We start from the raw sequence: 16673 nt of genomic DNA on the forward strand, positions 1-16673 counted from the left end.
AGAATGGATACGAAAACAGGACCCATCTTTCTGCTGCATACAAGAAACACACCTCAAATTCAAAGACAGACACCTCCTAAGAATCAAAGGCTGGGAAAAGACTTTCCAATCAAATGGTCTTAAGAAGCAAGGTAGTGTAGCCATCCTAATATCCAGCAAAATAGACTTCAAACTAAAATCAATCAAAAGAGACGATGAAGGACATTACATACTCATCACAGGAAAGATCCACCAAGATGAAGTCTCAATCCTGAACATTTACACCCCAAACACAAGGGCACCCACATATGTAAAAGAAACATTACTAAAGCTTAAATCACATATAAAACCCCACACATTAATAGTGGGAGACTTCAACACCCCACTTTCACCTCTGGACAGATTGGCCAAATTGAAACTTAACAGAGACATAATGGACTTAACTGATGTTATGGCTCAAATGGACTTAATCGATATCTACAGAACATTCCACCCAAACAAAAAAGAATATATCTTCTTCTCAGCACCCCATGGAACCTTCTCTAAAATCGACCACATACTTGGCCACAAAGCAAATCTCAACAGATACAAAACAATTGGAATAACCTCCTGTGTTCTATCAGACCACCATGGTTTACAGTTAGATTTCAACAACAGAAAAAACTACAGAAATCCTACAATCTCATGGAAACTGAAGAATGCTCAACTGAATCACCAATGGGTTAAGGAAGGAATAAAGAAAGACATCAAAGACTTCCTAGAGATCAAGGAAAATGAATACACCACATACCCAAACTTATGGGATACTACAAAAGCAGTGCTAAGAGGGAAATTCATAGCACTGAATGCCCACATAAAGAAGCTGGAGAAATCTCATGCTAGTGACTTGACAGCACACCTGAAAGCCCTTGAACAGGAAGAAGCAAAGTCTCCCAGGAGGAACAGATGCCAGGAAATTATCAAATTGAGAGCTGAAATCAATAAAATAGAAATGAAGAGAACAATACAAAGGATTAATGAAACAAAGAGTTGGTTCTTTGAGAAGATCAACAAGATAGACAAGCCCTTATCCAAACTAAACAAAAGACAGAGAGAGAGCATCCAAATTAACAAAATCAGAAATGAAAAGGGGGACATAACAACAGACAATGAGGAAATCCAGAGAATCATCACATCATACTTCAAAAACCTCTACTCCACAAAACTGGAAAATCTAAAAGAAATGGATAATTTTCTGGATAGGTACCACATACCTAAGTTAAATCAAGACCAGATAAACCATTTATATTGTCCAATAACCCCTAAGGAAATAGAATCAGTCATTAAAAGTCTCCCAACCATAAAAAGCCCTGTACCAGATGGTTTCAGTGCAGAATTCTACCAGATCTTCAAAGAAGACTTAATACCGATACTCCTTAAATGGTTCCACACAATAGAAGCAGAAGGTATATTACCAAACTCCTTCTATGAGACTACAATTACCCTGATTCCTAAACCAAACAAAGATGCAACAAAGAAAGAGAACTACAGACTGATCTCCCTCATGAACATTGATGCAAAAATACTCAATAAAATTCTGGCAAACACACTCCAAGAACACATCTAAACAATTACCCACCATGATCAAGTAGGCTTCATCCCAGGGATGCAAGGGTGATTCAACATAAAAGTCTGTCAATGTAATACACCATATAAACAAACTAAAAGAAAAAAAAAAACATGATCATCTCACTAGATGCAGAAAAGGCATTTGACAAAATCCAACACCCCTTCATGATAAAGGTCTTGGAGCGATCAGGAATACAGGGAACATACCTAAACATAATAAAGGCAATCTATAGCAAGCCAACAGCCAACATCAAATTAAATGGAGAGAAACTCAAAGGAATACCACTAAAATCAGGAACAAGGCAAGGCTGTCCCCACTCCCCATACTTATTCAATATAGTACTTGAAGTTCTAGCCAGAGCTATAAGACAACATAAAGAGATTAAGGGGATACAAACTGGAAAGGAAGAAGTCAAGCTCTCCCTATTTGCAGATGACATGATAGTATACATGAATGACCTCAAAAATTCAACCAAGGAACTGATACAACTAATAAAAACCTTCAGCAATGTAGCAGGATACAAGATCAACTCAAAAAAATCAGAAGCCCTCCTATATACAATAGACAAAACAAGCTGAGAAGGAAATCAGAGATACATCACCCTTTACAATAGCCACAAATGATATAAAATACCTTGGGGTTACTGTAACTAAACATGTAAAGGACCTATATGACAAGAACATTAAGTCCCTGAAAAAAGAAATTGAAGAAGATGTCAGAAAATGCAAAGATATCCCATGCACATGGATAGGCAGGATTAACATAGTAAAAATGGTAATCTTACCAAAAGAAATCTACAGATTCGACGCAATCCCCATCAAATTACCAACACAATTCTTCACAGATCTGGAAAGAATAATACCCAACTTCATATGGAAAAACAAAAAACCCAGGATAGCCAAAAGAATCCTGTACAATAAAACAACGTCTGGAGGCATAACAATCCCCAACCTCAAGCTCTACTATAGAGCTACCGTAATAAAAACAGCTTGGTACTGGCATAAAAACCAACATGTGGATCAATGGAATCGAATTGAAGACCCTGACATTAACCCACACACCTATGAACGTATGATTTTTGACAAAGAACCCAAAAATGTACAATGGAGAAAAGAAAGCAACTTCAACAAATGGTGCTGGCATAACTGGATGTCAATGTGGAGAAGGCTGCAAATAGATCCATATCTGTCACCATGCACAAAACTTAAGTCCAAGTGGATCAAAGACCTCAACATAAATCCAGTTACTCTGAACCTGATAGAAGAGAAAGTAGGAAGTACTCTTGAACACATTGGCACTGGAGATCACTTTCCAAATATAACACCAGTAGCACAGACACTGAGAGAAACAATCAATCAATGGGACCTGTTGAAACTGAGAAGCTTTTGTAGAGCAAAGGACACGGTCAACAAGACAAAGTGACAGCCTACAGAATTGGAAAAGGTCTTCACCAACCCCACATCTGACAGAGAGCTGATATCCAGAATATATAAAGAACTCAAGAAATTAGACATTGAAATGCCCAACAGTCCAACTAAGAAATGGGCTATAGAACTAAACAGAGAATTCTCCACAGAGGAAGTTCAAATGGCTGAAAGACATTTAAGGAATTGCTCAACATCCCTAATTATCCAGGAAATGCAAATCAAAACGACTCTGAGATACCACCTTACACCTGTCAGAGTGGCTAAGCTCAAAACCACAGAAGACAGCTTATGCTGGAGAGGATGTGGAGCAAGGGGAACTCTCCTCCACTGCTGGTGGGAATGCAAGCTTGTGCAGCTCCTTTGGAAATCAATATGGTGCTTCCTTAGAAAATTGGAAATCCATCTCCCCCAAGACCCAGCTGTAGCACTCTTGGGCATATACCCAAGGAATGCTCAATCATACCACAAGGGCAGTTGCTCAGCCATGTTCATATCAGCATTGTTTGTAATAGCCAGAACCTGGAAACAACCTAGATGTCCTTCAACTGAAGAATGGATAAAGAAAATATGGTAAATATACACAATGGAGTACTTCTCAGTAGAGAAAAACAATGACATCATGAGGTTTGCAGGCAAATGGATGAATCTAGAAAAAAATCATCTTGAGTGAGGTAACCCAGACTCAGAAGGACAAACATGGTATGTACTCACTCATAGGAGGATACTAGATATAAAACAAAGATGACTAGACTGCTACACAACTCCAGTGAGGCTACCTAGAAAATGGGACCCTAGGAAAGACACAGGAATTACCCAATGACAGAGAAATGGATGAGATCTACATGAACAACCTGGACAACAGTGGGAGTAATGAAGGGCAAGATTTGAGGGAAAGAAAGCTTAGGGGAGCAGGAGGTCCCAGCTGGATCAAGAACAGAAAGAGAGAACAAGGAATAACAGACCATGATAAATGAAGACCACATGAGAACAGGAATGGACAGAGTGCTTGAGAGGTCCCCAGAAATCCACAATGATATGTCCTGTGTAGACTGCTGGCAATGGTTGAGAGAAATCCTGATCTGACCTAGTCTGGTGATCAGATGCCTAAACACCCTAATGGTCGTGCTGGAACTCTCATCCAATAACTGATGGAAGTGGATGCAGAGATCCTCAGCCAGGCCTCAGGGGGAGCTCCAGGTGTCCAACTGTCGAGAAAGAGGAGGGACTGTAAGAGTGTGAATATTTGAATCCAAGATTGCAAAAAACACAGGGACAAATAGCCAATCGAATGGAAGCACATGAATTATGAACCAACAGCTGTGGAGCCCCCAGCTAGATCAGGCCCTCTGGATAAGCGAGACAATTGAATAGCTTGATGTGTTTGGGAGGCACCCAGGCTGTGGGAGCAGGACCTGTCCTCAGTGCATGAGCTGGCTGTTTGGATCCTTGGGCTTACACAGGGACACATGCTCAGCCTGGAAAGAGGGGACTGGACCTGCCTGTACTGAATCCACCAGGTTTAAATGAATCCCCAGCCGTGTCTTGGTCCTGGAGGACATTGGAATGGAGGGGAGGGGCTGGGGGGAAGGTGTGGGTGGGCTTGGGAGGGGTGAGGACAGGGGAACCCATGGCTGATGTATAAAATTAAAACATATAATAATAATAATAATAATAATAATAATAATAATAATAATAAAGAAAGAAAGAAAAAGAAAAAGAAAAGGCTACTCAGTTGCACCAACATCATCTCAGTGCTGGATCTCTTTGTCATCATACAGGCATAACCCAAGAACAAGCCATCTATATAATTAAATCGTGTCCTATTTATGTCAAAAATTTACCTGTTCCTCATTTAGGAGTTAATCCCTGAGGACTTTTACCTAATCGTGGATGGCAAATGGACGTCATACACATGCCTTCCTTTGGGAAATTACAATATGTTCATGTATCTATTGATACATATTCCTCTGTAATTTTTGCCTCTGCCCATTCAGGTGAGAATGTAAAGGATGTAAAGAATCACTGTCTTCATGCTTTTGCTTATATGGGAGTGCCAAAATGCATGAAGACTGATAATGGTCCCTCCTACAGCAGTACAGGGTTTTTTAAATTCTGTCAAGATTTTTCTATTGTTAATAAGACTGGTGTTCCCTATAATCCTCAGGGACAGGCTATAGTAGAATGCTGCCACTGTACTTTAAAAAATGTATTTTACTAAAGTGAAAAGGTTGGGGCTAGGGTCTCATCTTTCCTCTCCACATTCTATTCTTTCCCTTGTTTTATATATATATTTTAATTTTTTAATGGTGGATTCTGCTGGAACATCTGCTGCAGATAAGCACTGAAGGGTTCCTGTTACAAGCCATCCTCTTGTGTGATGGAAGGATCTTTCTACAGGCACTTGGAAGGGACCCGATCTGGTGTTGGTGTGGGCCTGGGGGTCTATTTGTGTCTTTCCACAGGACAATGAGTTTCCTCTTTGGGTTCCTGAGCACTGTGTGCGCCCTGTGGCTACTGCTGAATCCCAACATGGCAGAGACCTATTGGGCCTTCATGAAAAGCCCTCCCTTTCTGCTGCCAGTGGGGATTGACAGCCCGATATGGCAGGCCTTGGCAAGTACTAACATAAGCTCAGGAGCCATAGTCATGCAGTTGGATTCTTCAGAAGGTAATATTACATCATCATTTGTTTTGAATGGGACCTTACATTTCACCTATATTTGTAATCACTCTATGATGAATAGTAGCATCTTTTTTCAAGAATGTTTGAGAATGTGTCACCCAGGCACCTTGGAGATTAGTGGGCAACCCTGACATTTGGTGGTATGGTCACCAACCTCCATTTGTTAACAGTACCAATCCAGCTAAGCCTTTTCATTTTTTCAATCCTCTTCAAGCTGGTGTAGTACCTACCTTTTCAGTAATGGCTCTGAGCAACATTTATGGCCTCCTGGAATATATCCAGCACCTTTGAAGATACCTTAAATTTTGTGAGTCTGAATTATAGTTGTAATGAGACCATTAGTTCTGCTCCTTGTGTGCTGTCTCCACTTTTCTTTGTGGTTCTTAATTATTCTTTGCAGAGCTGCAAGCTTAAGTCATGCTGGGATCCAGAGAAATAGGCCTTGGTGGTCCATAATCCTGGAGTTGTGCCCATGCCAGTGGACCATAATGGAAGGACACAGACGGTGCTTACATGGTCCAAAAGAGATTTTGACATCACTGCAGCTGTTGCTGCTACTATAGTAGTGGTGGCCATTGCTGCTACTATTTCTGGGACTGCTATTTCACAGTAGGTTGCTACAGCTAGTACAGTAGATACCCTAGCAGTGAAAGTAGCTACTTTTTTTTTTTAAGTGAAAGTCAACTTAACTCCCTCATTCCATTGGGTATGTTAAATTTAAATCAACAAAATTATACATTTCAATTGGCTATGAAAGTTACAAAAAATTAATAAAACTCAAATTCCGCTTACTTTTGGGGATACCATCTTTCAAGGATTCCAATTTGCAAGAAGGCTTGTTAAAGAATGGAATGGCTCAATTATCCTTAGCCTACTGGCTCTAGATGGGTTAGGATTTCTGTTGGTCTTTTCTGTGTTGAATGCACAGATTGCAAGCCCAGTGCCATTTTAAGATCTATGGCAACAGATAACCCTACAGCTCACACAAGGTTGAGCCTGTATGATAATGAGTATTCAATGATGGGTAATGACTGGGGGGCATTTACTGACCTAAGACAGGGAGCCTGCATGGCCTGGACAGGTACTCCCTATGACAGGTAAGGTGATGTGCTGACGTCCCATGCAGCCTAAGACAGGAGCTCATTTTCTTTTTAGTTAAGGAGGGAATCTGTTGGTCCCTGGCCCCCATTCCTTGGGTAACTGCTGCCTTGCTTGCTGATCTTCATCGGATGTCTTCCCTATGTTGATTTCCTGCCAGCTTCTTCCCTCCAAAACAGCTAACCATTGGTTCCTTGTTTTGTGTACCCTGTATAGTGTAGTAAACAGCTAGGGTGCAAGATAGTAGAACCTTTGTAGCGAATTTCTGCCCTCCCAGGGTTCTCCCACTGTGCTGTTAATCTGTATTTAAGGCCCCTTCTTCCCTTCAATAAATGGCATTCTCCTGAGACAAATGACCCACTGTTCTGTCTCTATTTAATCCTCATCCCCTTGTTTGGACATGGTAAATGGGTTGTAGCACTGGCACTATACCAGACAAGCTACTAGCTCATGGCAGCACACCTAATCTCCTTCAAAGAAGATGATAGGCCAAAGAAGAACTTTACCTGGAATTTTTTTTTAATGTAGCAAAGCTAGCCATTGGGTACAAAACTGCCCTTCACCTCACCTGGAGTCTGGATCATATCAAAACTGTAGACAAACAGGAGACTGGGAAGTTGATTACCTTGCTTTGTCTAGACAAGGTAGGCCAATATCCCCAGGTTTCTACTCAACAGAAAAGTCTGTTGGATATTCTAGGCTGACAACTGAAGACCAATGCTGTCCTTAGGACCTCTGCCCCAAAGGAACCTGGGGTGATTGTCCAGATAGCCAGTAAGTCATTTTTTTTATAGATCTTGAAGCTGCATGGTCTTTTTTTCCTGCTTACTCTGGTGAAATTTATCCTTCTCAGATTTTTGATGGTGTTGACAAGTAGGCTAATGACAGTTTTATTAGTTTAACAGCAGCACCCAACGTCAGCTGCCTCCTCAGTTCTCTTCATGTGTAAAAATCAGGTCTCACTTTCCTAGAGGTATTACTAGACCTAGACACAGTTTACCTTGTCACCAGACTCAGAAAAGAGATAAACTCACAAAACAGATTTCAAAGTAACATTTTACTATTCTTTATTAAAGGATCTCACTTTACAATAACTGCTCTCAGTAATCAACCACCTGTGTCTTGTGAATTGTTAGAAAGAAAAAAGGTATAAAGTTTATGTAAGATCTAAGGATGCGAAAACTTAAGTTGTGGTAAGAAATTAAATTAAGGTGTGTAACTAGCATGGTATAAGAAAGTGACTTAAGCTATGTAAAAATTAAAAATGTGGACTGGAGAGATGTCTCAGCAGTTAAGAGCTTTGGATCAATGTTCAATTCCCATCAACCACACGGCAGCTCACACCTGTCTGTAACTCCAAGATCTCACACCCTCACACAGACATACCTGCAGGCAATACACCAGTGCATGTAAAATTAAAATACTTTTTTAAAAAAATGAAAATGTTGTGCTCTCTCTCTCTCTCTCTCTCTCTCTCTCTCTCAATAAAGCTCTACAAAGATTAAAAAAAATGAAAATGTCTAAGATTTGTTCCCTTGCTATGCTATTGTTATACAGAGGCTTCTAAAGTGTGGAGTTTTAAATTAATCAATGGAGTTCTGATAAGCTATTGATCTAGCTCTGGTAAAGCACTGCTACTATTATTATAGTCACAAGCTCAAGATTTTAAATTTCTTTTGCTTGTCTTCTAAGTGTAGACTTAAAAGTGCTTCTCACTGTGCTAAAATACCTGCCTAATCTAAATATATCCAGTCTTCCAGAAAGAGGGAAGAGGTCAGCTTTCACTATCTATATTCATACTGAAAATCAAGATCAAGGGAGCTTTTGCTCTTCTGTTCCATGGGAGGTTTCTGTCCTCTCTGAATTCACCTTAAAGAGTGTTCATGTTTAAACCCAAAGGCATTTCCCAACCTTCTATGACACAAAGGAGTTAGTCTACTGCATTTTCTACAATGTGGATTTCAGTACAGACTATAAACAATGGTAATGCTAACATATCTAAACATTTCTTTTTTTTTTTAACTTGAAAATTCTTGTAAGCTTCAGGAAATCAACTTAAATCACCTCTCATGGATAAAATGGACTCCAGATAAGCACTCCTGTGAAGCAACAGTCTAAGTTTCCCCACCTACTGCCTATTCCTGTGGGTGGGATCTCTGCCCTTTTCCTGGTCTTGGGACTCTCCTTCCCCAACTACCAGGGCCATGGGCCTAAAAGTATCAAATATACATCCAAGAAAAAAATTTTAACTTTACCTTTTTTCTCTATTCTATCTGATCCCAGCAGATATCAAATCAGCTACAGAGTGCTCAAGAGCCAGCTCCAGTTGATCCCTCAAAATCTGCATTCTGGACAGCTTTGAATTGGCTAGCCCCAGGTGGTCCAGACTCACTGACTGCTCCAACTAGGCCTGCACTTTCCTAGCTCCAGATGTTCTCATAGAGCCTGGACAGTGAGTGAAACAGCCTGCTCTTCCAGGACATGGCCAGCACCTCAGCATTTTGGTCCCCAACGATGTCAACACTCTCAGACATCAGGAAGCAGTCTAAAAAGCATGATGCCCACATTCCTACTTCAGCATCACCCCTTCTAATTTCTCATCTTTTATAATAAACAAAAGTGAGGAATGTTAGAAATCAGCCCCTCCCACAGCCTTCCCTCAGCCACTCAGCACACCAGAAGCTATGACGTTGTAATGAGTTGCCAACCCTTTGAAAAGTCCCTGACATCACAGATCATTCTCTCTCTCTCTCTCTCTCTCTCTCTCTCTCTCTCTCTCTCTCGCATGCGCGCGCGCGCACGCGCACGCGTGTGCCCCCACTCTCTGAGATGGACTTTCACTCCTTCCTCTTCCTAATAAGCCTCTTATATGAGATCTGTTGCATGGCACAATCTTGACCCTAACATTGTTTCTGTTGCTAAATCCTAACAGATGCTAAAGGATCTCCAGATACGTCTTCAACTCAGATTTTAAGGCTCAAACTTAACAAAGACAATGCTGTGAAATCCTAATCTCATAAAAGCTATTAACTTATAAAATCTTATATAATTCATTTAGTGATAAGCTCTATTTAGCCTCCTCTATGTGTTTTCAAGCTTAAGCCAAAAATCAGTTATACTTTATAGATAATGGTCCTCAAACTCTTCAGAGATTTGCTGAATATGGCATTTAAAATTTTTAATGAGAAAGCTTACCATTATAGAGAGAAATGTTCCTAAATGGAACTCTGTGGTCTCCAAATAAGATAGAAGGGGTACAATAACTCCACCTGAATAATAATAACTCTAACCACTGGATGAAACTGCCCCATGCCTTGCCTGTTTCCAGGGCTCTGCCCAAGCTGTGGACCCTTTTGTGTTGATGGGCCTGCTATGACTGGTCAAATTGAGGTCACTACTCCAAGTTCCTTCTCCACAGGAAAGTCTCTCACACCTGGTTGGCAGCCAAAGGCCCATGCTCCTCTGTGTGGCAGCTAGAGATTAAATCCTGTCCTGTGTGACAGCCCAAGACCTACAACCACTGTCCCCAACAAAGCCATTGAGACCATGGAAGCCTAGGGCAACCATCTAGGTAGTATGTGAGTCCCCATCATTTTAATTGATACATAGGTCATTTAGATTAAACCTCCTGCTATAATTTATCCTTCTCAAATTCCTGATGATATTGACTGACCGACTACAGCTTTAACAGCAACAAGTTTACCCACTCCTCCCCCAAGGCTATAGGTGTCTTCTCTTTATAAGCAAAACTCAGGCCTCAGGCCTCACTTTCCTAGAGCTACTAGATCTCCAGCTGAGGAAGACAAGCAATTTGCCTTGCTCCCAAATTCTGAAAAGAATAAAATTGCTGTAACCAGAGCCTCCCAAAGGCCAGCTAGAGAACAAATCCGATGTAAAAGCAAAGAATCTTTTTATTGTTGAGAGTTAACTCGGATCTCTCTGTTCATCTGATGCAGCAGTAGAGCAAGATAGTCCCTGAGTCGCAATCAAGCAGGGTTTTTATAGTGGTTAGGGTTGTGGACCTAGGGTAATTCCAATTCTTTATAGTTACAAGCTCAGGATTGGTGCTTACTTCAGGTTATAGACACTTGGTTTGAACTGATTAGAGAGTTGCAGCTGCAAAGAAATTGCTATATCCTCTAGCAGTTTATGTCAACATCAATGCATCTATATCACCAACAGACCCATTTTCTCTGACAGTCAGACATCCCATTTTTATCTGCAGGAAACTCATTCCCTCTGACAGCTATGGTATACAATCTATAACAGCAGAAAACATCCCACAGGACATATCTGGTGCTCTGTTTCTTATGCCAGTTATGTTATATCCTTTAGGTTATGGCAAGAAATGTATGGTGTACAGCTCCTAATGCTCTGGTTCTAGGGGCAAAGGGACAGCACATTCTTTGGTGGATTTTTTTAGAACAATTTGTGCAAGGGCTCGGTGCCCCTATCTGACCCTTCTCTAAGATGGCTGCAATCCAGTCATCCTCTCAAAACTCACAGATACTTTTAGCCCAAAATAATGTTTGAGTTCCCAAGCTTTTACTATGACTCAAAGGTGTGAGTCAACTGCCTTTTCTACACTGTGGATTTTAGTATAGATTACAAACAGTGGTCATGTTAATATATATAAAACTTTTTTTTCTTTATTTGTTTTTTGAGACAGGGTTTCTATGTAACAACTCTGGCTGTTCTGGAACTTGATCTGTAGAGCAGGTTGGCCTGGAACTCACAGAGATACACCTGCCTCTGCCTCTGGAGTGCTGGGATTAAAGATGTATGCCACCATTGCCTGGCTAAAATTCCCATAAGTTTCAGAGAATTGACTTGAATCCACCTCTCACAAGTCAAGTGGACTCCAGATAAGTACACCTAACTTCCCCCACCTCTCTATTTCTGGAATGGGATCTTTACCTCTTTCCCTGATTGTGGGACTCCTTCCCCAGCTACCAGGACTATGAGCTTGGAAATTTCAAATGTATACCCTGAATAAAAATTTCCCCCTAAACCCCTTAATTGTGCCTTCTCTCCCTAGGCAGTCTGTCCCAATAGATAGAAAATAAACTATGGATTTCTCCAGCAACTGGTCTGGTCAGCTCAAGATGTTGCTTCAGAATCTGCATCCTAGAGGGTCCAAGGTGGCAGCCCCAAGTGGTTCAGCCCCATAGACTGCTCCAATTCAGCCTGTATTTCCCTAACCCCAGAAGGTTTCACAGAGCCTGGACAGTGACTGAAATAGCCTGCTCCTCCTGGCCTTGGCCATCATTCTGGCTTTCTTGAGTCCCCAACAATGACACCTCAATGTCAGCATGAAGTAATCATAGAAAAGAACACATCACCCCCTTATCATTTATTTATTATCAAAAATGCTGGGATGTTAGGTATCAAACTTGGGACAAATTGCTACCTGAAGTAACTGTTAACATAGCAAAATAGATGCTGAGCACCAGATGTTCCCACCATCCCTCAGTCTCTACCTATTAGAGTGCCCTTCTGGTTGTCATACCCCACCCTCTACCCTGAACTCTCCAGCCCAAGTATTAGTCTAAGCTACCCTTCTCCCAGCTCCCCCAGCCCCTCTATAACTCAGCCATTTTTTCTCTGCCAGTCTTTTGGCCAGTCTCTTGGTCCAGGCCACCCCTCTTGGTCATCAGCTCCTCTCCCATCCCCAATTTTCTCAAATGACTCAGGATGTGTTTACCCTGGACTCTCCCAGATGTCCCTATCACTGCCTATTCTCTCCTTTTATCTGCAATAACCTCCCTTATCCTCCGTACCCAGGAACAGTCACGTTCTTCTTTTATTATTATTTTTCATTCAAGGGGAAGATGGTACTTCTGTTTCAGAAGGAAAAGGAGGACACCTCTGCAATGACAGGTGAGTCCAGCAGTGTCCAGCTCTGTGGGACACAAAGGGCTATAGCACAATGATTCCACTTTGCAGGGTAGGTTGACAGCTGGTTGAAGCTTCTGAATATTATAACAGAGATTTCCCCTCTTCTTAAGACTAACTGGTATCTTAGTTATTTTACTTATTGCTGTGATAAAATATCATGGCTGGTCAATGTTTGTACACATGGTTAATCCCAGCACTCAGGAGGTAAAGTTAGGTTGATCTCTGTGAGTTTGAGGCCAGCCTGGTATACAGAACTAGTTCCAAGACAACCAGGCCTACACAAAGAAACCCTGTCTCAAAAAACTGAAAAATACCATGATCAAGGCAACTTGATGAAGGAAGGGTTTTATGCGATTATGGTTCCAGAAGGATAAGAGTCCAGCATGGAAGGGTGGAAGCAAAAGGTACTAGAGCAACAAGCAGGCTGAAGCTCACACCTTAGACTACAAGCAGAAAGCAGACAGAGTGAACTAGACATGACATAAGTCATTAAACTCTCAAAGCCTGCAACAGTGACATATTTCCTTCAGTAAGATCATACCTCATAAAATACCCAACCTGGGGACCAAGTATTCAAATGTCCAAGACTATGGAGACATCTCATCCACACCACCACAGCAATCAGCTGCTCACCTGCTCTCTCCAGCAATGTGTTTGGTAACTGGAAACAATGACTAGAGAGCAGGACACAGTGGTCACCACACCTTCCCTTTCTGTCAGGAAGCTGGAAATGAGCTCTGGCTATGGACTGTCTTCTGGTCCCCAAGTCCTCATGCCCCCAATGCCTTTGCTCCCAGCCTCCTCTAATGTAAACCCAGAGCACACTTGCATCTATGCCTGTCTGCTGGGTCCTCAGAAACGCTTCTTCAGTTCAAACACCCTGCATGAAACACAGCCACCTTTGGGAAGAGGTGACACACACAGAAGAGAAAACACACAGGACTGGTCCAGGGAGCAGCCCAGCAGCAGAGGGACTTCTCCTGAGGCAAGGGCAGAGCCTAAGCTCTGGAGATCTGGGTTTGCTCTGTAATTCTTTCAGGCCTGGGCACCAGCAAAACAGTGTGGCAGCTTCTGCAGCATGGCAGTCAGAGTGCAGGGGGACTGGCAGCCTTAGGCAGGTCCTTGTTCTAAGGCCACCCACCAATTCCTGTCCAGCTCAGTTCTTTCTCCTATGTCCAGGCTCCCTGTTCCTTGCCACATACCCTTCCTAGGCCTCCTCCTGCCAGCACTGCCCACTGAGCCCACAGCTGCCCCTCCTCCAGGGCAGTCTCCTCCCTGAGGCTCCTCCCACTCACCCAGATTCCCTCCAGCTTTCTCCTGGACCTGAGCCCTGTATCTGTTTCTCTGCACGGACTGAGTTAATTTTCCATGTACAGAGAAATGAAACTGAAACTAAGTCTGAGCTGACTGAGAAATGGAACAGGGAGGGAGAGGAGGACGAGGACGAGGACGAGGACGAGGACGAGGACGAGGTGGAGGAGGAGGAGGAGGAGGAGGAAGAGAGACTGGAGACAGTAAGAGGGAGGGAATAGGAAGGAAGAGGGCAAACAAAGCTGAGCACAGGCTGACATCTAATGAGGTCGCTGAATCTGCTGTTCCCATCGCTGATAAGTTTTTTTGTACCCTGAAGGCCTCTTGGCCAATGCAGCAATCCAAATAGATCAAATTAGTATAAGGCCCAGTTTAATGGATAAAGTGTTCCTGGGTGATTCCCTGGCCCCACAGAGAGGAGACTGGGACAAGAGGCCGGAAGAACCACGTCTGTTTTCTGGGATGCAGCTTACATACCCTGTGGGAGTGGTCTTGAGCCTCTCTGGTGGAGGAGCTGTGTTTGCGGGCTTTGAAGGGGAGGGTTTAGGGAAAGAGATGGGGGTGGGGAGTTGAGGTGGATCTTCCACCAGAACACTCCAGACTCTTTGGGTATAGAGATACCAGTTCTTGTCTGACTACTTCCTGTAGGCATGGGGTAATGTGGGGAAGAGGAGTCGGGAGTTGGTGAGCTCACATTCAGCAGGAGGTGTGAGTGGTGGAGCATCTGGTCAACTGTCATCCTGGAGACCTCAGGCACCTGTTTCTTGAGGAAGCAGAGTAGGCAAGTTTCTAGGAAAAAAAAAAAAAAAGCTTATTAACATCTGTCCTAGCTGTGCTGCAAAGATGAATGCATAGAGCAGAGGAACAGATAGGCCTTTTATTGGGATATCTTAGAAAACTGGAGGGTGCAGGTTCCCAGCTGCTTGCCAGACCATATATTCTGAATAGGTGCCCACTTGAGCCCAGAGAGATAATACCAGCATGGCCATCCCAGGAGCTTGGCATCCAAGCGGGTGGTGAGGATCATAGTATAAGGACCTGTCCATCGGGGCTCAAGAAACTTAGGGGCTAGCTGTTTGAGGAGTACTCTGTCCCCTGGGGAGCATTGGGTAGGCTCAGGCAAAGTTGGGTCTATTGGTGTGGGGGCAGGGAGATAGCTGTCAGCATGTGAACAGAGAAGGGACCTCAGAAGGGAGAGGTAGGGGAGATACCTGGCCAGTCAGTGGGGGAGTTTGGGCCAGGGGGCGGTGATTGAGGAGGAGGGGCCTTTTGTAAAGTAGCTCAAAATGGCTCAGGCCTGTAGGACAGCATGGGGTGGCACAGAGGCAGGTAAGGGCAATGGGGAGAAGAGAGGGCCAAGATAACCCGAGTTCAATGGAGAGCTTGGTGAACTGTTGTTTGATGAGTCCATTGGCCTTCTTAACCTTTCCTGAGGATTGTGGGCAATAGGGAATGTGAAGCTTCCAGGAGATGTTGAGAGCATCCAACAGGAGCCCCATGACATTACCAACCCTCGCCGGGTTGATGTCCTCAAAGCCAGAACAAAGGCTGACATATCTGGAGCACTCCTGTGAATGTACCCGTGAAATATTCAGGAGAGTGTGGTGGTCAGGATGAGTGTGGCCCCAAAGTGGATGAGAATATTGTGACCAAGCAGAGGTGCAGGGCAAGCAAATATGAACAGAAAAGAGTGTGAGAAAAAATCGGCCTGCAGGGTCTTAAGTGGGAAGGAAGGGATCCCATCCACCCCCATGACAGAAATTGGTGAGAGAACTGTAGGACCTGAGTGAGATGTCAAAACAGAATAGTAGCTCCAGTGTCCAGAAGAAAGCTAATGGACTGACCCATTACCTGCAGCATCACCCTAGGCTTGGAGAGGGCAATGGGAGTCAGCAGGTCTGGGCTGTGTCAGTTCTCTACCAGGCTTAGGAGTTCAAAGAAGAGTCTCAGTTGCCAATGTTGATGAGGTTGGACCTCCATGGCATGGCACAGGGGATGAGCCTGCATGGGGCATTTAGATCTTTAGTGTCCAGGCTGTCGGCAGACAGGACATGGCCTCCTGGGCAGCTGCTGGATGCATTTCTGGTGGAGTTGACTTGGGCTGAGCTCTGGCAGGATGGAGCCTTGTGGCTGACTTCCCTTGTCCCCCTTGTGGGGGCCCTGGTAGCCTCAGGGCAGCCTCTAAGGCTTGGGCTTGGAGCATATTCTGCTGTAGCCTCATCTGTCGGGATGACTCAGTTGTCTCTTTTGGAGCATTAAAAGTATTAAAAGCCACTTTCACCAATTCTTGTGGGGGAGTTTGGGGACCCCTCCTCAACCTTTTTTAATTTTTGTAATATCTGACACTGATTGAGAAATGAAATGGGTGGGAAGGCAAGAGTCTGAGGAGACTGAATATGAGAAGGAACTGGGGAAGATTAGGGAGTATTAGGCCAGTGTGTAAAAGGGAACCAGGATATAGGTTGAGGCATTGGGGATGGGGGGAGGGGAGAACAGGAAGGAGGGTAGGGAGGAGGAATTTGGTCTTTGATTTGTGACCCCTGGACAGGGGGTTGGGTAGGTAGAGTTTGGGGGAGGTGGGGAAGGGGTCAGTGTCTCCACCAGTGAATGTGGCCCCTTAGGAGGGGGTTGGGCAGGACTTCAGGGAAAGTGGGTGGGGGCCATTGTC

At 43.5% G+C, this 16673-nt stretch overlaps 1 protein-coding gene across 1 annotated transcript in view; it reads left to right on the top strand.

The window, feature by feature from the left end:
* Positions 1-14189: 14189 nt before the first annotated feature.
* The window catches only part of LOC118593998 (interferon-induced GTP-binding protein Mx2-like), a 59083-nt gene continuing 56599 nt past the window's right edge, over positions 14190-16673 (top strand). Inside the window, 1 exon segment of the mRNA XM_036203703.1 lies at positions 14190-14208. The gene's annotated coding sequence lies outside the window, so the exon portion shown is untranslated.

Source organism: Onychomys torridus, chromosome 12 (genome assembly GCF_903995425.1).
Source record: "Onychomys torridus chromosome 12, mOncTor1.1, whole genome shotgun sequence".
Classification (NCBI taxonomy): Eukaryota; Metazoa; Chordata; class Mammalia; order Rodentia; family Cricetidae; genus Onychomys; species Onychomys torridus.